Source organism: Gallus gallus, chromosome 4 (assembly GCF_016699485.2).
Source record: "Gallus gallus isolate bGalGal1 chromosome 4, bGalGal1.mat.broiler.GRCg7b, whole genome shotgun sequence".
Taxonomy (NCBI): domain Eukaryota; kingdom Metazoa; phylum Chordata; class Aves; order Galliformes; family Phasianidae; genus Gallus; species Gallus gallus.
The window spans coordinates 12,344,465-12,370,042 of NC_052535.1; the positions used below are offsets into that span (position 1 = coordinate 12,344,465).

Consider the following 25,578-nt stretch of genomic DNA (forward strand, 5'->3'; position numbering starts at 1 on the left):
ATTTGTCAATGCCTCATCTTCCCCTCATCTTCCCACAGTACTCACTGCCCTGGGTTCAGCAGCCAAACTTCATTCCTATTCAGATTTGCAGTGAAGCCCTCTTAATTAATATGAAATCTTTACAACCATCTTAGTAAGCAAAACCTTCACCGAACTTAAAGATGCTGTGACACCAAGAGTAAGATAAGAATAACAAGCATCAGTAACCCAATTCCTTTGCATATTTAGAAGAATATTTAACTAGCCCGCAGAGTTTTACTTTGATGCAAATCCATATTTCAAAGCTCACGACTAGTCGCTGGCTCCAATAAGCCTTCTCTCCCTCACTGGCACCCCGGGCTGCCACCGAGGCTGACAAAAGGCAGCTGAGCTCAGCTGAGGAGCTCCAAGCTCCAAACCACACATCAGGCGTTGGTTGGAGTACTTACGTGCAACTTGAAGAAGATTAACTTTTAAGCATGAAAGCTGCTCAGTGTTTTCAAGGAACGGTCTATAACATCATGTCTCCTTAGTAACACTGGCCTGTTGAATGGGAGGCTGAAGCACTACGTGGGCCAGCGAGGCTTCTGGGAGTGGCTGTTAGTGGCATGAGAAAGCTTTGTGAGACGGAAAAGCTGAGTTATTATTTAAGGATATCCAGTAGACTGTAATTTGCTCGATGGGTTTTGTACACCTTCATGGTTTGCAAGGTGCGAGAGACCTTCCATGTGAATTGACTGTAGGTGAGTCGGGCTGGAGTCCAGAGTACTTGGCTATGGATGCTCAAACATCTCAACCTGATGCTTACAAGTTCACTTCAAAGCACTCAAAGAGTAACATCTTCACAACACAAACAGATCAGCATTCCTGTCTACTCTGATCTCTGCTGTCTTTCTGAAGCGCAGAGGTAACGCTTCAGGAGAGTCCCATCTGTGCCAGCTCACACTGGGGCATTATTCCTTCCCCAAGGAGCAGGACATCACATCCAGCAGGCACCCAATCTGACTGCAGCCCCTCTGCTGGTCCCCAGCTGTGAGGATGGCTGCACTGTGGCATGCTGATAATTCTGGTCTTGGCTTTTCCTGATGGTCACCAGCAGATGCAAAGTGAAATGGAGAGGCCGTGCTGTAGCACTTCACTTGTGACACTCTGTACCTGAGGGATTACCACACTTCAATTTTTTCATTTCCTGAATTGTTTTCTACCTTACTGACATTGCTGGCCTCCCCTGCACCTTGTGGTAATGCATGTGGTGCCTTCTGTGTAAAATGGACTGCCTTTTGCTCAGTTTCAGCCTGCTGTCCTCCAAAGGATGGGCACTGTTTTCTCATTTTAGAGCACCAACAGAAATATGGCCTCAGTCCTAGAAAGGACTCAGAGTATGACTGTTCTATAAATATTTAATAATAATAACATTCATAAAGAGAGTCACAGCAATATTTCATGTTATCCAAATACACAACGTAGATGAGGATACACCCTTTCTCACTGTTCACTGTTTAACCTATAGGAACCAGGCTGAAGGACAAGAGATGATCCAGAACTTACTGCAGAAAGATGAATTCTGCACATCAAGTCTCTGCTTAGCAGCAAAACAAGATGAGGCCTATGGCCACATCTTCCGTGGCCATATATGGTGTGTATGTGGGTATACATCTGGTGTATACCCACATCACTCAGAAGCACAGACACCATCTCTGCACTGGTTTGCTGACCTGATTTTTTGCCAGCATTTATCTGTTTATAGCAATTCGGTGTAAAATGCCACAGGTGGCCTTTTTCAACTGGTAACATAATCATATTAAAATAAGAGCTTGCAATGAATAAAACATAATACAAAAGCAGAAACAATGATTCTCCAATAATGTGGATTTGTCATTTGCAGTGCACAAAAGATCTCCAGAGAGAAAACTAATGTGGACATAAAACACCAGCAGGCTTACAAAGAAGGATCCCAGGCATTGTTAGGAAGGCATCATCCTATTGCCACTGGGACTTCTTGAAGAATACAGGAGCAAGGTCTTAAGTGTGTGTTTGCAGATGTGTCCCTGCCTGCTGGCTTCTTGCCGCTGGGGTGCGACTGTGATTCGTGCTGCCCTGGAGCTGCCTGCCAGCTGTGCATGTTGGAAGCGGGATCCAAAAGTGAGATGTGAGGGCAGCTTCGCTTTCTGCCCCTCAAAACTTCTCACCAGTGTGTCATCGGCAAACTTTACAGAGACAGCGGAACTCACTGGGCAAAAGCCAAGCTACCAGCAAGCAGAAAGTTGGACAGTCAGAGGCAGAAAAAGACAGCCTGTAGGTGGGGAACCTGGATAATTTTTCATCTCCTTTTGTTATCTTTTTGGGATGCAAGTGCACAGGAAGGAGGGAAACGCAGAGGGGAAGTTTCTGGTGGATGTAATCCAAAGACTGGAGAAGACAAAGAGGACGATGAAATGCAAGAATGAAGGGGCTGTGACTGCAGACAACTGCTTGCCTTGACTGAAGTATCTTGAGCATGGAGCTGAGTTCTAGAAATGAGCTGGAAAGAACTGAAACAAATTCAGACAGGGGATCTTCAGATATGGCTGAAGAGAGATGAAGTGCAAATGAAACAGACAATTTGAGGTTTGCAGAGACCTGTTGAACAAGAGGACCTCTCCAAAGTGCTGTGACCACAAAAGGTCAGCTCCCAAGGTGGACAGAGAGAAACACAAGCAACTATGAAATAAAGCCGACAAAGGGGCTTGACGCAATGCAGAACAAGAAGAAACTGAAGACTGGGAATAACAAAGCAGAGAAGAACAGCTGGGTCTCTGGGAAGAAAAGCTAAACCAACAGAGAGCTGGGATATAAAGGTGATCGGCAGAGAATATAGTGGGTAGCAGGAGAGCTGAACAGAGCCATATGCAGACAGAAGAACAAAGGGGAGAGGCTTCGGCTTGCAGACAGCGTCCAGCCATTGAAGACACACACGACTGAGGTCACACTATTATGAAGAAGCGGCAGGAGGAAATTCAGTCACCAGCTTGAAGTTTATGAACTTGACTGGAGCTGGAGTGGATGGAGGAAGATGATGGTGAAAGCCGTGGAATTGGACAAACTCCAGGTCTCTGGAGGAGGAGAGCACAGCATGCCCGGCTGGGCTTCAAGGGCAGGCAGGGTGGTTCAGTCATCAGGAAGAATTCCTAAGGACAGCCTTGTCCTGACTGCACTGCGTACTTTGGGTCCGCTAAGATCACAGCTGGCATAACTGAAAAATGCGCTGGCTATGAAAGGAGATGGAAAAGAAGGAGTTGCAGAAAGCAGGCACTGGAGCTGGAAAATAATCCATCTAGCTTTCAGCAAGAGATGGACAAATTAATGGGCAGAAGGACAGGAAACAATTGCCTGTGATAGCAGCGCACAGGACTCTGTGACCTGGAGAAGTCCCTTTCAGTTCTGCAGCTGATGTCAGCGGAAGGACTGCAAGTGCCTTAGAAAAAACTTCACTACCACAGCTGAGAAAATTCTCCGCTCCTCATGTTCCCTGTACATTTTCCCACTACTCATGATAACGGGGTTGTGCAAAAGCTATTAGCAACAAGATTGTGTGCAGATGTCTGGCAGAACACCAACGCAGCACTGAAAGTGGATCCTCCCATTTACCTCCCATCACCTCGGGAGCAGGTCCACGGACTCAGGAGCACATGTTCTTCAGCCCAGCTGGCCACATAACCCAACATTTTTTTTTTTTTTTCTTTAAAAACCCACCTGGTGCTCAAGAAGCTTCATGGGCATTGCTACTGCTGGAGCATCTGTCTCAGAAGACAGACATGGTCAGAGCAATGCCTGAGCTTCATGAGCTCTCCACTCTCCTGGTGACATGGCAACAGCCCAAGCACACTCAATATGACACATTTTGTCAGTTCTTTGGAGTAAAAATAATGTATTTCTTTTCCTATGAATTCAACTGAGTACGTATGCAAAGCAACAACAACATGAACAACATTCCCTACAGGAAACAAAACTGAGGGGTGCCAATTATTTACCTACAACAGAGGAGGAAATGCTCGAATTACAAAGCTAAAACATCTGGGCATGTTTCCATGTTCAAGTCAAGTAAAGGACAGGCTTTATGTGCACTTAAAACAGACACACTTTTATACAGCCTGGATTTAAGCATTTTCTTACTGTATCTGTTTTACAAGAGTGAAAGGTTTACACAACTGCGAGGGAAAAATGCCTCTGCTCAAAGCTTGTCCTCTACAAAGACAGCACCAAGCTGCTTTGCTTCTTTCTCACCCCAAAAACACCTTTTTTCCCCAGCAGGGGAATCCTGAAGGCTGTCTGCACAGTGCACACATGAGGGTCCACCTCTCACTGCTGCTGGAGGTGCTGTGGGGCAAGGACATGCCCAGGGGCTGCCCATGGAGCAGCCCCACAGAAAGCCTTCCTCCTGCCTGCGCTCTCCTGCGGGAGGCAGTGGGGTCTGGCTCCTGAACCCCTGAAGCAGCAATGGGCTTAGCAGTAGACTGGAGGCACTCAGAGCTGGCTGTGCCTGCCATGGAACCAGTGCCTGGGGGGGTGGATGATGCCCCGTGGCTGTGAGCATCTCCTCGTGCAGATGTCCCCAGCACCAGCATCATCCTGTTGGAGCTTAATATACTCTTGAGCAGAGAAAAAAAATCCACTAGGTAAAAATAAACAGCCTACTAGACTGACTGAAAGCCCACCTACACAAATGGGAATTGTATTAGCTGGACTAGATTATGGGTTAATGATAGCTGTTCCATAATTAAAGTTGTGAGAGTGTTTCAGCTTGAAGCTGAATAAACAAAAGGTCACAAGCACCCAGACAAAGCCCAGCGTGCCAATTCCTATCTGCACACACCTTTTACATACCAAATGCTTTTATTTGTTGTAGATCGTGAGGGTGGATGGAGAGGGAGTATCCACAGTGAAGGGAAATCTTTTTATGGAGAAGTGGGGGAAGAAGCGAAGCAGAAGATGTGGCTTTTTTCTGCAGAGTTGTGAATAAGCACAGGTGTTGGAACGAGTTCTATATATGCGGTTATATCGTTCAAAAAAAGAGCTTTAGAGAAATTAATTACATGTCAGAGCCTCTGACAGGTCTTTTAAGAATTATGATACTTTTGAATGAAAACATTATATACTTACAAAGAAATACCATGTAAATGTCTCTGAGATATTTACATTCAGTGGAGTAATAGTAGAAAAGAATTCAGCTCTCTCCGCAGTACAAATGGATGCTGAACATGCTGTGCTTTTCCTAACAACGTCTTCTGCCCTTGGTGGACTTCATTAACTCTCAGGCAGAATTAAAAGATCGAGTTCAGGGCCATCTGCCATGAATCAGATGCAAACAGCAGTAATGCTCTCCCAGAGAGCTCCCCAGGCTGCAGCCCTGACCGCACCACCCCTTCCCAAAGCAAGGCCACCATGCTGCACGCTTTCTCTGCGCTCACCAGGGCAGCAAGGCCTGCAGAGAAAAATACCTTCTTGCCTTCTCTTTTAACTATTCTTTTTGTCCCAATAAAACCCGTGCACACCATAAGATAGAGAAAAAAAACACACACAGAATACATGAGGTTTCCAGAACTGGTATGGTTCAATAGGTGAAGTTCCAAAGGAAAGATACAGTGGGAAATGATCTTCCCACTCTGCCCATCATGGTGCCCATCATGGCCACCATTCCCTGGCCATGGATGGATGCCAAATTTCAGGGTCCCAGTTTCAAAGCTAGAAAATTCTCATGAAGAAATCAGTCTCCTTGTAGTTCTATATACCTCTGTCCTGTCAGTGATGATGACCATGGGAGAAAAGGCCGAGTGAAGAAGAAAGGCAAGACTGAGGTCTTAGAGTTCATTCCAGCACCAAGACATCTAAAGCCTGCAGAGGAGATAGGGTTCGAGGGAATAAATGTTAGCTGCAAATAGGTTTGGCAGTTTAGATATAAATATGGATAAAACCTTCCAATTAGGAAAAAATCGGGAAAAAATGAAGTTGATAAAAAAAGAGCTCGCAGAGAAAATGGAGAACACAAAAATCATGAGAAGAAGAAACAATTTAAGAACTCGTGTGTTCCCAGAAGGTGTAAAGGATGGATGGCTTGTTAATATTCATAGCAAGCCTCCACTTTCTTCTCAGCTGAAAGCAGATGCAACAATTATCACAGAGCCTGAGCCCCAACTCCAGCAGACCCTGAGACACGATATTAAGAGCTGACTATTTTAGAGCAGATTCTGAAATAAATGACAGTTTCTGACCTTAGTCTAGGAGGACTTAAGGTGCAAGTGTTTCAAGACCTGTCACAAACAACTTTAAGGAAAAAGGAAGGAAGTGAACAAAATTATAGCCTTCCTGACAAAGCACACATAAAATACAGAAGAAGCTTTCTCTGTAAATGTATTCTCACACATCATGAACAGCAGTATATCATAAAGGAAAAAAGGCAGCAATTAAAAGCCTCAAGAAGCTGAAACGCATGAAGGAATGTCTGGAATACAGCGTGTTTCAACTTAATGGTAGAGAAGGGATTGCTGCTAAACCCAGAAGTACCAGGAGATGAGAGCAGGCTGAAAGGTTGTTACAGTGCGGGTGTGCAAGGGAATGTGGGGGCAGCTGAGGGGAAATGGGGAAAGATGGAACTGTGTGGGTAGAAGTATATACAAGCAGCAATGTGGACACCAGAGAGGCTGAAAAAATTGGAGCAGCAAGGACAGCCTGAGCCCAGCAACAAACAGCAAGGAGCAAGGGGGATGGGAAAGCAACCAGGAAGCACAGACCCGGCCTCAGAGCAGGGCAGCGCTGTGGAAGAAGAGACCACTGACCCCAGCCCAGAGAATGCAAGCGAGCAGTGGGAAAGCTCATTATTTAGGTAAGGAGCAAAGTGTGAGGCTGAATGCATCCGCAAGAGAAGAACGCAGACACCCTGCGTCATGGCACAGGCACACAGTTTAGAACTGATATGCTCTGTAGCTCCATGATGGTCACAAATAACCTGGGCTCATTATTTCCTAGCAGACCTGATTTTAGTAGAAAGGAAATCAAAATGTAGCCAATGCTCAGGAAAAGCACAGCTCTGCACTACGCTGTCCCATGCTACAACATCTCCGTAAAGATTGTCACAAGTATCTTAGAGCAAATTGTTAAGAAATGGTTATGGGAGGCTGGCAGGGCCAGGACAAGAAGGACTGACTACACACAGCTTCAAACCGCAAACCTCAGCCGCCAGCAATAAGACACAAAGCACAACATAGGCCAGAACAGGGGAAGTGAGGCACTTTATGAAGCACCCCTGCCTCACTGCCTGCATTTCCCTGCTTGTGCTCAGCCTGCTGGAGCCCTGGCTATCTCGGTATGACCACAGACAGACCACAACACCACTCCCCTCCTTAAAAGCAACAGCATTCCGAGCATGTTGTTCTCACTCATTCGCTAGATCTAAAGTTAAGATGAATCAGAAAAGTTAAGGGCCCACATTTCTGAGAAAACAAGGCTAGAATGATTAAAAACCTCCAGCTCCTGTAAACCTGCAGGGGTTGAAAATTCAGTGAGATGTGGGGGTGTTAACCTTACAAAAACACAAGGATTTCTCCAAAGCTAATTATGTGTCAGCCTAGCCTAAAACAACAAAAGCCATTAAGGAATAGTTCAGGGTGGAGATTTCTTGATGGGAAGAATTGCTTCATTTAAATAAAATTATTTTACCAAAATTCTCTTTCTGTTGCAGTATTTACGTATAGGTCTACAAGACAGTATCTTAAAAGCTTAGCAAAGCCTTCCTGTGAACCTAATCAGGAAATATGAGAGACCAAAGTCAAGCACATTAATATTACCGAAGCTTTCTAAGAAAAGAGATGCTTCACGGTTCACTGCACACTGATATTATCAAATAACTCAGCTGAAGAATGGTGTGTAAAATGTTGTTTAAAGACGTGGATTAATACAGAGCCAGAATAACATGAGGAAACGCATTTCACAGAGGTACATTGAAGAAAAGGCTCAGTTCTAAACTTCAAGATTCCCTGCTAGAAAAGTTTCTTCTCATTGCTGTTAACAACCTGGATAGGTTAGGAAAAAGGAAAAGGAAAAGAAAAAGAAGAAGAAAAAGAAAGAGAAAAAGAAAAAGAAAGAGAAAAAGAAAAAAAAACAAAAAGAAAAAAGAGAGAGAGAGAGAGAGAAAATCTGTATGAATTTGTAATACATTGAAGTTTGGGCTAAAGAGGGCAATTAAGGTGGTTGGTGTTGGAGGAGGATAGGAAAGCTCATCAGGACAGCTGCAGTAACCCTAGTGAGGCAAATGTCTCTTTTCCAATACTTTCAAATTAGAAATTTTCTAGTGAAAAAAAAATCTTAGAAAAGCTCATTTTTCTCTTATTAGCAATGAACATACATGGACTTGGGGTAAAAAGTGCTCATTTATAATATCCACTGAATTTTCATAAAAGCGCGGGCAGAAGGCCCACAGAACCGAGTGCCTGGATGAGACAGGGGAAGTAACAAAGCTGCCATGAGGGGTGGAAGGGCTCCTTCATCCTGGGGTCACACGGGGACCATTTGGTGCACATGGGGGTCCTTTTCCATGTGGCTGCTGTGCCCAGCTGTGCCAGGTGGGAGCATTCACAGCACCACCCAGGCTGCAGGGCTTCAGGTTACAGCAGCCCTCAAGAATCCAGGTGAGCCAGGCCCCTAGGGAACAGGCAAAGATGACAGTGGTCCCCAGAATGGCTTTACTTCCTTCCTTCACATGGAACCCTTCAGCCATTAAAGCTGATTCCTTAGCCAGTCCTACTGGCTCCCCCAGATGAGGTGAATGCAGGAGGGATGTGTGCACAGCCCTGTGCGGCACCCACTGACCTGAGCGTGTTTCATGGCAGAACAAGTGGGCTCAGCCAGCTTGCACAGCTGGAGCACTGCAACCTACAGGGAAAACAGCTTCAAAGTCTCATCCCGTGATGTGCATCTGAAGAAGCTAATGCTTCTGACTAAAAAGGGAATAGGGGTAGGTAGGAAAAGCAAATGATCAAAACACTTATCACACAGCGAAAAGAAGTTATCGGGCCTGATAAGGTGTCTGAATTGATGATGATTATAAGATACCATCCATTTTTAGCTAATAATTCAGAAAAAGGATGAATTATTTGAGGAATAATATGTGATCATTTATTTAAAGACTTATAATGTATATGTTCTAGGAAGCAGAGTTAGGTCTGCACGAACGCATTAACACTTCCTCATCCAGACTGCTGTATGTTTAACCAAAGGCAGAGATTTCATAGCCCTGTATGAGGCTTTAAAACCGAGTGGCTGGTTTAGTTTATAGGGCTCCTGCATTTGTAAAACAGCAAGTGATTTTACAAGGCTGTTTTATACACACTCTAGTTTTCCCTCACTTCTCTATTCACATTCAATAAATGTGCCAACATTTGCCTTTGAGAACTGGTTCATTTATTTAAAATTCCCAAACAACCCCATCCAGAACTCCACATGCCTTAGCGGTTCACCCAATTAGTTGAAAGTGTCAATTAAATATGAAGATACGTCTCTTAATTTTCAATCAGAAAGATGTTGGGTTCAGCCCAGCACTGGGGGCGATTTCTGAAGTCAAAATCCTGCCCACAGCTCCTAAGATATCAGTCCAAACCTCTGCCTGTATCCAGGTAACAATTTGGAATGCTGATATTTAAGAAGAGAACTATCTGGACAGATGCCCCAACTCCCTAGGAAGCAATGTTTAGTTAAAGTCTTGGATATCACTGAAAGAATATGTGGAGATGTCACACTGTGGCTGAACCATTTTTTCAAGTGCTGAATTATTCACCCGTGAATCTCTGATGTGAAATCCAAATGCTCCGGTACTGCCCTGGCTTTAGACAATGTCTAATTCCTTTCTGTGTCACGGCAGGGTCCCTTCATCAGCCTTCTTTCATCTCTAATCACAGTGAGGTCATGGATTATTACTCATATTCACCGCACAGCTCGGAGTCACTGAGCCCGGGACTCTCAGTGCTCCGCCTGCACCAGCCCAGCACCACCAGCAGTGCACAGCATCCCGTCCGGCCACCCTTCTGCAGCCAGGAGGATGTCAATATGTTTCCCGCTCTTTCCCTGTGAAAGCATAGTGGGAGGAAAAATCATAAACAAAAGCATTTATCAGCTTTTGCTGGAGGTGTTGCTCTGCATATCGAGTTGAGCGGCTGCGATTGTTTCATTAGGAGGAGCTGGGTTACGTCTGCAACGTTAACAAGTCTTGGAGAACAGAGGGAAAGAGTACTACAGGCATTGCCACAGCGAAGATAAATAGGTAAACATCCTGTGCCTGACACTAGTTAATACATCACAGCTTTATTCACTTAAGGCAGCCACGAAATCAATTCTTCAGTAAAAATATAAAATTTATATCCAAATCTGTGCTCACTGTATTAGTGAGGCACGAAGCGATGGAACAGGAGGAAATCCACATCTATGCAGCAAGCTTTAGGTCTGCTGGTTTGCCTTTGCCTTATGCAAAGCCCAACTAAGTACTTTGTTTTCCACAAACCATCACCTTTTTTCTTCATTTTTCCTCAAAACCAAATAATTCATCTTTGTTCATCTTCCTCACACAGCCCCACCGCCACATTCTCAGCCTCTCAAGGACAGTGTCCACTGTGGTAGTGAAAGGATCTCGGGCCAGCCAGCAGCATGGATGGAAACCACAGGAATTACTACAAGTAAAAAACCCTTCTCTTTGAAAATGCTAAAAAAGAATTAACAGAACACGTTCTAAACCAGCCAAAATCCCAGCTTCATTCTGGATAAAATTCTGAGCCTTGCACCCCAGAGAGTGAGACCAGGGCAAAGCCAAAAAACAACAGTCAGTTCGAGTGTAACCCCACGGGTGAAGTCACGGTCCCTTTCAGGCTGAGGTTCTTATTCCCCAATCTGCAGTTAAAAGATGTGCAAGGAGATCTTGGGGATCCCGCGCTTTGTGCAAACAACTTGAATCCCATTTCAGATTTTCCAAACTATTTAGCGCTTTTTGGACAGCAGCCGCCAATTACATGGGGGCTTTCATCTATTTCGAGCTAGAATTGATTAGCGATTTTTGAAGAATGCACTGCAAATTGCTCTGCTAATCACAGCAACTCAAGCTATGCAACTGTATTAAAATAACATTAGTGCTGAGCCACAAGCTGAAGACAGCAAAGAAATGCTGAGTTCAAGTTTCCTGCTCTGGGTTCTTCATCTTGCCCACTTGTATCTGCATGCTGTAGCCTCTGTGGCTTTTTCCCGGTGATATTTCGAGATTCCAGATGGCTGCTCACCGATTCAGTGCTAACACCACTTTGTGTTTCAATGACACTTTAGTTCCCTAAGCACTGGGGCACACTTTCAGAGGATGGCCTTGTTTGGAGCACTGAGTACTGACCTCCCTGGGCAGCCGGCACATGGCGCTTACCAATACGGATCTGCAGCCCCATGGTTTTACAGCACAAGCATCAGCTGCACCTGGAAGACTTAGCTGAAAAATAACATACCTCTTTGAGGAAACACTGACATGCAGAATAAGGAGAAGATATTAAATTCCTTTCATGCCAAGTTGCCTCCAAGCCCTTTAATGGAGACCAGGAGAGACAGGGACACCGCAGGCACACAGGTGGTTTGCTCCTGGGTGATACTCGTTGCTCTGCCTCCCTCCCAGCACTCCAGCCCTGAACTTCAAGAGCCCTACAGAGATGCACAAACGAAGCACCCAGCCTACAGTGTGCTCTAAAAGCACTTCTTCTTTCCTTGTGTATTATTTTCCAGCTATGCAGTTAAGAGGAGAAAGAAATCAAGATGCAGAGCTTCATCCAGACAAAGCAAACATCTTCCAGATGTGAACCCAAAACTGGTTCCGGTCATGCCACGCATCCCCATCACTGGACACCCCTATCACTGAACATCCCTATCACTGGGCATGCCCATCACTAACTGTCCCCATCACCGAACCAATCACTGCCTGTCCCCATAACCGAGCGCCCTCACCAGCAGATGAGGACAGGGGAACAATTCCCTTGCCACCAAGGTGACAAACACAAAGGTGGTGAAGGAAGGAAAAATCACCCAGCACTCCCCTTACATGCATTTCACTTACTCTGGTGGAAAAGTCTCCACAATGGATTAAATCATAGTCCATCGCCAAGTTCACGAACACTTTTAATGCAGATCTATTCATTTGAAGGAGGGTCTGCACAATGGATAGCTTTCCCCTTCAAAAATCATTCAGACCTGCATGCTTCCTTTTCATTCTTCTGTAACTTAACATTTAAAAGAGAAATACAGCATATTTGTAACTGGAGAAACATTGCACAAATCATAGCTTGCTGTAAAAGTGTATTTCACAAAGATTTTACATGGTAAAGGGACAAGGACCACTTGTTGATAAATTACTTTCACTCAGAGAGAGGAATGACATATTTGTGTGCACTGTAAGTGGTGCTATTGTGGAGCAATTTGATGGAAGTCCAGTAAAACATGGTGTGCAGGTTCCATCTAACCTCACATCAAATTAATGGACAGAGATGGTGTCGGTGGACAAAGCAGAGTGCTGTGTATGCATGCACCAAAGCACCAAAACACCCATCCTGAACCGTCCCCTATCGCTCCACCTCGTCCCTTTGGACCTGCCCACAGAATGGGGAAGTGAGCGACTGCACACTGGGGACAAAGTGAAGGCCCACAGGGGAAACTTACCAAGCAGCAACACAGAAATTAAGTATTAAAGTGGTGCTTGAGCTGTGTCCACAGCTCTCATTTAAAGCAATGTTAACACAACATCCTAAAGTCACTGAGGAGATTCCTGCCCGTTACCACAGAGAGATGATGCTGTGAACGACGCAGCAGGCAGAGCCTGATTTTTCACCCTGGATCTTAAAAATGGGGATTGGTATGTCGAAGTCTATCCAGAGGACAGAGAAAGGCTGCTTTCACAGCAGGACAAGGCCTGCAGCAATTTAAAGTGATGGCTTTTGGCATGCCACGTTTGAGAGGTTAATGGAGAAGGTATTGGATGGCATGTCTCAGCCAGTTTGCTAAACCTACATGATGTCCTGGTGCACGCTAAAAATCTCTGAGCAGGAACTGATAAATGGGCTGCAGCAAGCTCTGGGCTGCAGTGCTGAAAGCAGACCCAAAGAGATGTGAGCTGTTTCAGAAAGAGCCAGTTTACCCTGGGCATGGCGAGGCAGAGCTGGCAGCGCCAGGTGGAGCAGCGGCTGCAGCCAGTCAACCCCATGCATGGGGACATGCGGAGCTCCAAAAGGCTCAGGCCAGGGTACCCAGCCCTGTACATGGAGACAGAAAGGCTCAAGTCAGGTTATCCAGGCTTATTTGAGGGTCTGTTGATATTTCAGATCAGGTATGAACTGCCTGAGAAAACAGGATGGTTTCAAAGGCAAGCAGAGTGTGACTTCCACCCCAGGAGTGACAGCCTGGCTCACCTCCAGCTTAAGATGCTTTCATAGGACTCTATGGGATGGCAAGTTTGTGGGTCACAAGTCAGGTTCACTCCTACCTGAAAAACACAACAGTCCTGACAGAGGAGTGGCTTATTATAGCAAAAACTGATCACCAAGTAAAAGAAGTAAATAAACCACTTAGTGAATAATCTATAACATGTCCTCATTGCTATTTGGCTGGGAATAACCTTCTGGAAATGACAGAGCACCCCAATGTACAACAGGTTCAGGAAGCTGCAGAAATCCCAGATGGCAGCATGATGGCTCTACGAAGCCCAGGGCTCCCACACATCTGCACTGACCCTGCGGCTATAAATCCTGCTCCACAGGAAAGGGCACAGGGAAGAGGTGTGCACAGAAAGATCCCTGAACAATGGAAACCTGCATTAAGAAGCAGATGCAGCCCAAACAAAGATAGGTAGAGGGCTTTGGCTGAGTAGTGCTTTTGCAGAGGGACAGCATGCAGCAGTGGAGGAAGCCCACCCCAAGCAAGCATGGAACCGCAGCTGGAGTCTTACACTTACTGAAGGCATCTTCAAAAGCTGACAGCACAAAACATGGCCTGGTGTTTTGGTGTGCACCAAGGACATGCCCCACCAGGACAAAGCAGTTCTCCTATAGAGTTAGGCGCAGGGCTGGGTGCTGTGGGCATGGTGCTACATCCGTCTGCCAGCTGACAAATGCCTGCAGCTCCCAGCCACATCAAGCTGCACTGAGAGCCCATCAGAAATTAAATCTCTTCAGCCTGAGGGAGATGATTCATGTTTTGTTGCACAATCTCCATGCCCACTATGCCCATTATTGAACGCGGGTGTCACCGCTGGTCACCTCCACTTGCTGACAGGCTGCGGTCCTCCCTGTTCTCAACAAGCAGCACTTCTATCAACAGTGAGCAGATATCTGGGTTGAATGGCGCCAGCAGGTCAGGTCACCACTGCAACTCCTCTGCCTGCAGCACGCCATTGCTTTTCCGGGTGTTGATTTGCCAATATTTCACTAATACGTCCCTGATATGGGTTCTTTGTATAGCACAGGAAGAAATGACACAGTTGCTCTCGCTCTTTAGATCCGATTGTGTGCGGGAGGTGAAGTGCCACTGAATTTATGCTAAGATTTTAAAGGATGCTATCAATTTGAAACTCACAAAGTACTTCAATTTTTTTCACCTCAGTTAACAATCTTGCAGCACTGCAGAAGTGAAGGGTTTCAAACCATCTAAATTTAGTGCTTCTCGCTCTATGGCACCACCATCTTCGCCTGTCTGGTGCTCTGCCAGTGCTTACGCTCCTGGAGTTGGCAACAACGCAATAGCATCACCTGCAACGCAACACTGTGCCTGTCCTGCCGGGCTGCAAAGAAGCACTTAAAACGTGTCCGAGATATGGCCCAGAGGCTCAGACAGCAAAGTGACATAAACAGAATAAAGATTTGCATTCTTTTAAATGATGCAATTTAAGCCAGTCCTACAAGTGCTGCACGTGGAGGGATTATCCCCGTTCCTCCTGCAGCTCTGCCAGCCTGGCTGCACATCACCCCAACTCATCCCCCTGTGGGCGGCTGTGCTGAACACTGCTGATCTGCTCAGAATGCACAGCTGCAGGGCACTGAATTATTCCCCCTTCTTACAGAGCTCCAAATGAAACTAAAAATATTTTAGATGGCAAATGGACTTAGACAGAACAGTGTTCAAATAGGTGTAGATTGCACCAGTTCACTATGCAGAGGTCCCTGACCTGTGTCATCATGCCACAAGATACAGGAAAACTGAAGGAGTGTAAGATTTTCTTTGGAAGTCTTGAAAACCTTACAACATGCAGATGCATATTACCCATAAATATATTCCAGAGCAAGTTAAAATCTATCTTATAAAAACACAGCTCTAAAATGCTTCAATGGATGGAAACCATTTTTGGTTTTCATTTTTTTTTCTTAAATTGCATCTGGGCTGACAGCTTGAACACTGAGCTGCAGCCCATGAGACAGAAATACCAACTCCGTGCTAACAGTAGTGCTGCTCCCATCGCTATAATGATCTTAATCAAAGTGTATTGTGATAAAAAAGGGATTCTGGTTTGACTGCCTTCAGCATGCTCTAGCTATCCGAGTGTCCAGATTCCATGTTACTTAGGGAAGCTGCCTCAAAGGTTTTCCAGGTACGGCAGCGACAGCTTTTCAAGGTGCCAATGGTATATCACGGCACCGGGTGAAGAACAGACCCTGCGCGGATCTTCACTGCATGTGGTCCCCAAGGCGCACAGGCAGCACCCAGCCCCGTGGCAATTGGAGCCCAAGCTAACAGCACAAACCATCCCTGCTGCGAACATGTTGTGCTCTAATTTGTGGCAAAATGCAACAGGTGCTACAACACAGGCGGGGGAATGTGAGGAGGAGGAGAGCAGTGCAAATGGGAACAAGCGCCTGGAAAATGAGACGTGCACAGGGAGATGCTCTATTTAAGTACTACACCAGCTAAAAGTTAAGCAAACAAGCTGATGAAACAAATAATGCATTGCTACCTCCCACCTGCTGCTAGATACCATGGCAGAAGTGGGTCACACAAGTGCAGGTACTGATAGCAGGTAATGAAATACTCCATGCCACGTGCAGCTCTGTGAGGCATTCCCTCTGCCAGGCTGCCAAGGAACAGTCTAGTTTGTGGCCAGAACACCCCATCTGGGTATTCAGGTTGGATATTAGGAAAAATTTCTTCTCAGAAAGAGTGGTGCTGCATTGGCACAAGCTTCCCGAGGTGGGGGGGGGGGGGTGACACTGTCCCTGAAGATTTGCAAAACCATAAAGATGCAGCACTGAGGGATGTGGTTAGTGATATGGTGGTGATGGGTTGACAGCTAGACTTGGTGATCTTAGAGGTCTTTTTCAACCTTGAGGATTCTATGATTCTCTCTTATGGGCACCAGGCATGAGGCAGCACTGCAGTGCCATCAGGGTGCAGCTGGAAGGCACCGTGCATGTGGGCTATCCAGGTGTTCCCCGTGTGGGAATACAAGAAAAATTGTTCAGAGCAGCAGCTGTGGAGCAAGATAAACAGCATGAGAACCAAGGACAGCTCTAGAAGAAGAAAGAACAGCTCATGGCTCTGATTGGATAAGCGCCCGCATGAACGGTTGAAGAGTGTTTGTAGAATGCTCTGTTGACATGTAAAGGTGGATGGGAAAGTTGTAGGGGCGGATGGGAAAGCTAGAAAAAGAAAACTTGTGAAGGTATATAAGTGATGTGAGAACTTGTAATAAATGATTTGGATCATTCATCTGAGTTTGTGCATCAGATACAGTACCCTGAGGCCAAGGGCTGCATGCCCCACTTCCACACTGACCTGCTCTCTTCTCACAGAACTGGTTTGCACCGGAGGAAGCCCAACTGTGGAAGCAGTTTGGCTCCACGATGGCATTTCCAGCATCCTGCTGTACAGCCAGCTATGAAAAATAGGAGAAATTACAGAAATTCAGTTGCCTTCATGCTGTCTCTAAGCACTGATTAATTATCATGGTTTAGATAATAGCAACAGCTCCTGTGCAGAGACAGGAAGAAAGGTATTTATGGACAGCCCTGAGACATGGCTGGGCCATTACATTACAGCTGCAACCTGTAGTAGCTCTCCTCTCTTTGCAAGGCACAAACTCTATCCTTTCCTGATTTGCACTCCAATCTACCTCTGTGCATGAAGCTGAAATTTATTTCACTGTATTCACCAAAGGACCTAACACACAGGGTTCTGTTACCTGAGTGTGCACTAAACACTAAAATAACTCTGAAGACTGCTGGTTGGAGGACAACTTGAAACAAAACTTACATTAGATTGCTGTGAACTGGTACCAAAAAAAAAAAAAAAAAAAAAAAAAAAGGAAGTAATCATGCTACTACCTGGTAAGCTGTGATTCTGCGCTGTCTGGGCAAGATCTTAGGATTTACTGTTAGACATACGAGGCTAATGCAGAGAGCAGCAAAGGCATGGAGGTGGGGTGGTCCACCTTTCAAGCCCCCACGTGAAAAGCAGATTTCCTTAGAATTTCACAGCCTTGCAGACACAGCCAGAGAGAAGCAGGAGACACTCCTGCCCTTTCCCAGAGGCTTATGTATTATTCCTTAAAAATAAAATAAAATAAAAAAGGAGAAGAAAAAAAAAATCAGAGAAATGCAATGCCTTTATTCCCTTGCGTTGTTTAAAGTTTTTCTCATGGCACCACACAATGAGCTTTCTTCAGGAAGTAGAGCAGCAGCCTTCCCTAACCACAGCGACGCAGTTCCAGCTTCAGTGTTTTGAGAAGGTGCTGGGTAAAAAAGAAAAAAGGGAGAAGGAAAAGAAACCAAAAGAGAAAGAAAATGAATGAGCACAATAGGGAACATGAATTGCTGAGGGAGAGAGGCAAAAAAAGGAATCAAGTGTAGGTATAATTGCAAAGCACCAGCACGCTTCTGGCACTGGGGAAAAAAGGAATTGCGGATGATTCAGGAGTATGACAAAGAATCCCTTCAACAAGTTGTCTTTTATCACAACTTTGCTGCTATACGGCTACACTGCAACAGGGAGAAATTGCATCATGTCAACAGCAAGTTTATAGAGATAAACTGACTGAAGACAGTAGCAATACGCTGGCAGTTACTTTGTGTTTTGCTTATCACGCCGCAATAAATTCACTGAGAGCAGCATAAACAGGAGATTAGAAACAAAAATACGTCGTGCTCAGGAAAGCCAGATCCTCCACAGCCTCCAGTGCTGCCCAGCCTTGATTGTGGGCCACCCCTGGGCTTCCAAACCCCAGGCCTGACAGAGCGTGGCGAGCACCTCTACCCCACTGGCGCAGGTTGGGGCTGCAAAGGGAGCCCCCCACTGCTCCAACCCCTGAGCTGCAGCTCCGCACTGCTGGGGGCTCTGCTACAGCCCCAGCACAGCTCCTGGTCCTTCTTGTCTGGACGCAAATAGTGAGCATGCAGTCATCAGATTCTTTTTCTGCATTCTGAAAGCTGAGACTTCTAAGTTTATCTCAGAAGGACATTGGAAAGATGAATAGAGAGAAATTATGCAGAGAAAGAGAAAATATTCAAAGAGTAGAATTATGTATGCATAATTGCCTGGCTCCCTGGGGTGCATGGGCGAGTACACCAAGTCACTTTGTGAAATCATTCCCCACAACTCCTGTATCCTAATTATAGTGCTGTAAGTGGGGAGAAGCTAATTTTTCAACAGTCCTGACGGGGTAACTGGAAAAGCCAAGAGGACACAGTTAACCCCTCACATACCACAGGCCTGTAAGCAGAGGCACAAACACAGAGGAAAGAAGCGTGCAGGAACCACGCACCCTGGGGCAGTAGGATCATTTGATGCTGTCAGCACTCAGTTCACCAGTTCTGGAGCTCAGCCAGGCAGCCTGCATGACCAACTGAATCCTGATGCCAGTTAGGGGCAGCAATGCAACCACAACGGCGCGTCCAACAGCTCGGCACCAGCCATGCAGCAGCTCTCGCAATCCCTGGTTGGGATCCGCTACCTTTTCTGCAGGAGGGGCCCAGCTCAGCCCACCCACTGCTAGGGCTGAGCCAGCGCAGAAACCAGCCGGCTGCTGGCAGTGCTTAATGCGCTTTGCAGGTTTAAGCTCACTGAAAACACTCCTGGAAGTCCCTAAACTCCCCTATTTTGACTAAAGCTGTCACTACTATTTTGACCACAATCCCTCTAAATTTCTTGTGCTTGTTCTCACTTACTACAAATCCCTGAGAAGGTTCCAGTTAGGATTGTTTTTCCTTATCGGAACAGATGCAGGTATGTAATATTAAGAAGAAGAAAGATGCAATTGCATTCCATCTACCCATCTTGAGCAGGCAAGGACTGCTTTTCCTCGGCCAGCCTGGACACAGTACCACCAAAAGCATGGCAACATCACGTCCAGCTTCCTTGCCAGGGCTGACAGGGATGAGGCGGTAGGCTGGGCAAACACTCAATCCCTAGGAAATCTGTCTCCAAACTTTACAGATATTCACAGGATTTAAGACCATAAGGGACCACCAGCTCATTTAGGAGGACCTCCTACCATAATAGACAATTACATTTTGCCCGGTCACCTCCTCCATCGAGGCCAATTATTTGTTCAGAGGATAATTTCCACAAAGACAGGTTTGACTTCAAGCACATGAAGAACTCTTAGTGCAGCCTTACAAGTGATGAACTGTCTGCCAAGCCCATATTAATATCTAACCCTTAAGTTCCAAAAATTAAATATTTGAGCCAAACTGAATAGTTCTATCTTTTTTTCCCAAAGTAATAGACACAATTTTATTACTTAATCCTCTAGCATCTTGCATGTCTCAAGCTCCTTCAAATTACATGTGATCTGAGCTCCCCTGTGTTTAACAAACCCATGAGACCAAGGGTGGCCAAACTTCCCAACTTCCCAAATACTGAAATCCTTGTCTGGCCAAGAGCCAGGGAAAAGCAACTCAGCGTGCAGGGGATGGAAAGCAGCAAGGAACAGATGTGGGTCCTGGGAGAGTGACTTGGCCCCACATCCCCACCAGGAACTATAAGGTAGGGAAATGAATGACTACATTGTACTGAAAAAAACTAAAATCAGTATAGAACGGAAGAGATTTTAATCCTTTTGCATATTTTCTGTTTCTTCAGAAATAAAAGATCTGTTCACTCTGGAGAAAAACCTCATTAGACGTGTGGAGGACCAGACCTGCAAAGGACAGCAAGAGGTGACAGCAACGGTCATTGGACTTCCTTCAGATGAGGAGGTTCTGATTCAGAGCCTTTCTTGGGGTGATGTGGGCTTCACACTCTCCCCAAGTGATGCTGCCTTTGTTTTAACCTCAATGAGAAGTGCTCCACCTGCCCACTCAGGCAAGCAGACCCACACCTCGTGTCATCCACCCTCATGTCCTCCCTAGCAAGGGGAGGGCAACACGACCATGTAAACGACATCACCACATACACTGAGCAGATTGGAGATGGCATCTAGCTGCAGCACACAAGGTCAGTGCTGCAAAGTACAGATGCACAATACTGTCTGCACAAATGTACGTCTCTTGCCCTTGGGAGAACTCCCAGGATAAGAGCATTTAAAAAACAGATGCAAAAAAGAGTCAGAAGATGAGAAGTAGGGCTGGAACCACAGCAGGGTAACAGGAGCAGCTCACCTCTCGTTCAGATCTGAGCCCAAAGCAGCAGCAAAGCAGGAATTTCCCGACAGATGGTTTATTGCTGAGCACGTTTCTGAGCCTGCCGTAAACATCAGCAGCACGATAGCCTCCTGCTCGATGGTACAACAGAAATGACAACACCTAAATGAAGACTTGAAGTGCTGTCTGCATTGAAAAGTGGTCCTGTCTGAACCAAGACTTGTAACTCAATTGGTACAAGTTTATTTAGGTTCTCTGGATGAGCTTCAGGAGTGTCAATACAGGACCCATCAACCAGGCTAACTTCCTATCTCTATTATTTGTCAAAGGTCCAAATGTGTTCACAAACTAAAGCACGTACAGATGTCACAATGATGTACTCTATATTCAGTTTGCTGCAGCGCTGCCGTGTCTATCAGCAGACAACGGGGAGGTTGGCTGGGCAGAGTGGTTACAAGGCTGAGGCCACAGACCTCCGTAATGCCAAACATGTGCACTTCTTGCTGATAAAAGGAAGAGCTTTTAGGGAGGAGCTGAAGGTCTGAGAGACATTCCTGCAGGAATCTGCTCACCGGAATGGGTGTGCAAGCGTTGGAAGGACACAGCCAGGGTGTTCACCAGGACACGCATCACTGTGCAATGGAAAATGAAAAATGGGCAAAGAGGCTGTGACTGTAAGATGCAGGGAGCATTGGGTGAGGGTAGCAAAGAGGAACCCTGGTGGTGCACTGCAGGACCTCAGTAATACAACTGCAGTGTACTGCGAAGTAAGGCACATTTAAAGATAAAAGCCCTGAAGGAAGATCAAATTCAGACAAATGCCCCCATGCATGCCAGCTGGTCACGAGTATTTGTCAGGGCATCAAGAACAAACCCTCTCCATTTACTGAGACGGGCCCTTGGCACCTCCTGGGGACAGACCACGTGGAATGGGGCTGTACAGCACAGGGATGCTCTGAGATGGTCACCCTGTAAAGTGTGCTTCAGCTATGGCACATCCTCAGCCATAGTCACAGGGCAGGCCTGCTGGAAGGGAGGACTGCATCACTCCTCAACACTTGGTGTTCCAGTTAGGCATGGATGATGTTCTGACAAAATCAATGGATCCAGATATAGCAGCACTTGAGGTAAATGTCACTTCAGAAGGGCTCTTGTGTCAGTATCTGGAGTGATGAGGAATTTTGGGGGGGAAATGAGAAACAAAGGAACATCAAGAAGTGTTGGAAGTGCTGTACCAGTATTTGTATAATAAAATAATTCTCAAGGTGAGGCTCAGTACTATCTGGAAAGTTATTCACTTCTTCCAAATCTTCTTCCCACTGCACTTGCAAAGCCCTTTTTCTATCTGTGCAGAAAACTGCTGTGGATGCATACAAGGACAGTTCCTGTGTATCTCACTCATGGGCTCCACAGCACCTTTAACTTCTGCAGCCCCATCTATGGAGGGGAGTGATGTGGCCATGGTCCTCCACCAAGAGATTCGGGTTCTTAGAAGGGATGTACTCCTAAATGCCACGACCACGCACTGCTGCCAGCCTCCCACTGGGATGCTGTAATAATTAAGCACCTGTGCTCCCCCACACCGCCAATCAGACCCTAAAGGTGCGTCTCTGAAACACCTCTGGTAAAGCACAACCATGTCACCTGAAAAACAGCCCTCTCAGGACAGAACTGCTGGGGAGGCAAAGACACTGGTGAACACTACACACAGCAACGGGAAACCCAAACCGCAGCACAGCAGCAGAGCTGACGAGGAGCTGAGGCACACAGACTCAGTGTTTGGGCCAGGTGCACAATCTGGGACACAGATTGTACACAACAGCACACTTCAGAGATCCGATTCACGCCATCACATAGTTCTTAATTTCTGCTTTGACTTAAAAAAAAAAAAACAACAAACAAGAAATTGAGAATCTTCCCCTGCCTTCTGCCCAGCAGTGATCAGCACAAGCTCCCAGCCCTGGCTGGCATAACAGACAGTGCCACAAAGGGAAGGGATGTTTAGAAAACGTTTTTAAACAATTCAATTTTAAAGCAATTTGTGCGCAGTGGCACCCGGCATTCTTGACTGCAGAACAGACAGCAGGCTGGATCAATTGTGGGGCGGAGGTGGGTGCAGGAACGCAGGAGCAGCAGACTGTGGCATTGAGGCTAATAGCTTTGTAGCAATTTATTCAGTGAGAAATGCTGCACAGAGCGACACGGGGGTCTGGCAGAACGCAGGCAGAGAGGACTGGGAGGGGCACAGGCCCCAGCTCCGGAGTGGCAGAGAGCAGAGGGGGTTGACACTGAGCACTCCAGGAAAAGCAGGCAGCTCTTCCTCCCTTACAAAATGAAAGGAGTGACAATTAATGGAACCAAACAGGCCATCTGAAAACAAAAAAACAAAACAACAACAACAACAACAACAAAAAACCTCACTAAAGAAACGTCACATGAAAAAAACCCAACACGAGAAAAGCTTCAGTGATGTCACAGCATCACTTCATGTCCAGTGCTTCCTTGTGGTTTCTGGTTTGTGGCTGTGCCACCCCTAAGCTAAACCCCGTTGCCAGCAGGGAGCGGGGCTCTACATTTTCCATACCAATCGCAGGGGAAACCCCATGGAGTCATCTCCAGCCTTGCCACAGCTTGGTCCCTATCACCTCGTCAGCAGCAAAGCCCGACCTGCAGATGTGCCCCAATGCTTCCTCTTCTCCCTGGTAGCATTCATCCACGCTTTGCTGTCGTGTTTAAGGAACGGACAAGGAGTGCTAATTTTGCAACAGAACAAAAGGAAATGGCTTTCTGGAACTTGGTTTTAACAAATGAGCAAAAAAAAAAAAATCACGTTCAATCATCACGAATGCCCTGTGATGCAAGCTCGAGAGCAGTACATCTTGCAGACAAAATTTGCTTTGAATCGCTCCTGCTGGTGTTTGCAGCCCAAGGATAATGTGATGCTCTTTCCACATCGCACTAGCTCCATGCCCAAGCACATATGGTCTGGCTAAATAAGAAGCCTTGGAAAGGCTGTCAACAAGATAGGGGAAGGTGTGCATATGTGCAGAAACATATGCGTGCCCCGGCACCGCACGCTGAGCCGCGCAGAGGCTGTCACACCCAGAGCCCCACTGCTACCTGCCCAGGTGTGGCAGCAGCAAAGCACAAGAACACAGATTCTGCTGCCAGCTGCTTCCACGCCCCTTCCCTCACTGCCATCGTGCAGCAGAGCAGTCTGCCTCTAAGATCCCTCTTGCCATGGTATCTGAAGAGGATGCTCCCGCTAACACCACCAATGCAGGCTTTCACAGAATAGCTGCTGTTGCCCTGATTGTGTACCTGCTGACATGACTGCCTGAAAGCTTTATGCGCCTCTATGAAAATCTCCCCCGGTACTAAAAGCAATGGAATAATCTACTATTGCAACTCGCATCCCTTAGAGAATTCTGCAGTTAAAAAAAAAAAAAAAAAAAAAGAAAGAAAGAAAAGAAAAAAAGACTGGTTGAATTTGATTAAACCTTTGGAACCTCTCCAATATTTCCAGTTATTCCATCTGTAGAAACACTCTACTGGCACTTGGCACATTTATAGCATTAACTGCCTTCTAAATCAGCAGCAGTTCTGCCTAACAATTTGGCATTTGCACATTGCCTTGTAAATTACCCACCTTACATCTTTGGGTACGAGGACAGTCCCCTCCAAAAAGCCTATTACTGCTTTATAGAAATTCTTGAGGAAGAAAATATCTTCTTATGGGCTTGCTTTCTAACAAAAAAAAAAAAAAAAAAAAAAAGGGGGGTGGGGGGAGATGGCATTCAGTGGGCACAGTATTAACACTGTGGCTCATAGTGTTACTATGGCAGTAAAATGAAACCCAGTGCAACCAGCTGGCTGCTACACTGCTATTAGATCCTCTTTTCTGTTTTTGACCTTTCTAGAACACTCCGAAATGCATTAATCTATTCAAAATCCATTTAGGATCTAAAGCACGATGCAAGGTGAAGGTGTTTGTGAAGCAGCCTTTCTATCGGGCAGCACTTACAAAACAATTACAATTCCACAGGCAAGGATTTGCTTGCTTTTGTGTGCTATTACAACGGAAACGGGAACCAGGTTAGGAATGACAGCGGATCCAAATCAAGCCTCAAAGCAGCAGGAAACCACTCAGCAGTATCGGCGGCGATTTGTGCATTTCTTGCTTGAAAACAAGAGCAGGGAAGGTTGGTGTTGTTACCTCCCCAGCTCCGAGCACTTCTCCTCTTTTGTCTACCCAAATCATCAGAGGCAAAAAATCCCTCCTCCCAAACAGCTCTCGGCTCCGAGCTCTTCCGGAAACCCCTTCTCCTTATCTTTAGCCACACCAGACCCATTCTACTTACGCCTCTCCATCAACACAGTATAGGAGAGTCTCCAAAGGAAAGGCCCAGCTCCTGCAGAACAGCCTTTTCCCGGCCCGCTCCCTGGGCTGTGCTTGGCTGCCTCCTGCCTAGTGTTGGCTTGGCCAACATGCTGCTTCTTTGTCATGGAGGGGAGACAGACAAGGCACTGCAGTAACTCTCCTCTTGCCATTTGCTACTGAAATATGCCTTACTGATTTTTACACGTAGTATGACCCTGTAGCTTTAGAAGCCCATGGTCACCTGAGGACTTCGAGATGGTCCCTGTGCCAGGCATCATAACTGCTTGGAATCTGATGCAGTGCTCAGACACCATTCAGATCTCTGTGCTTAAGAAGTGCTGGCCGCTACTGTTGAGGCTAAAAAGGAATTTCTTGCTTCCTACTTTGCAGGTTCAGCTCCTACGTGCAGAGCTGTGCCACTCTGATCCCATCCACCACAAGAAGCAGTGACTCAAACTGCCTTACAGATTGCTGCTCTTGAAATTAGCGACTTAGTTAATGCTCCCCATGTTAACATTAAAAAAAATTACATTTTTCTGTTTTTCCGTATTCTACCCTCTTCCCTCGCTTGGCGTGTTTCCTATTGTAACTCCGGGAAGGACTGATTTCCCTTGG

The 25,578-nt window shown here is 46.2% G+C and overlaps 1 protein-coding gene across 3 annotated transcripts in view; it reads right to left on the reverse strand.

The window, feature by feature from the left end:
* Positions 1–25,578, reverse strand: part of KIAA2022 (neurite extension and migration factor) — a 127,352-nt gene that overhangs the window by 15,424 nt on the left and 86,350 nt on the right. The gene's annotated exons all lie outside the window — the stretch shown is intronic.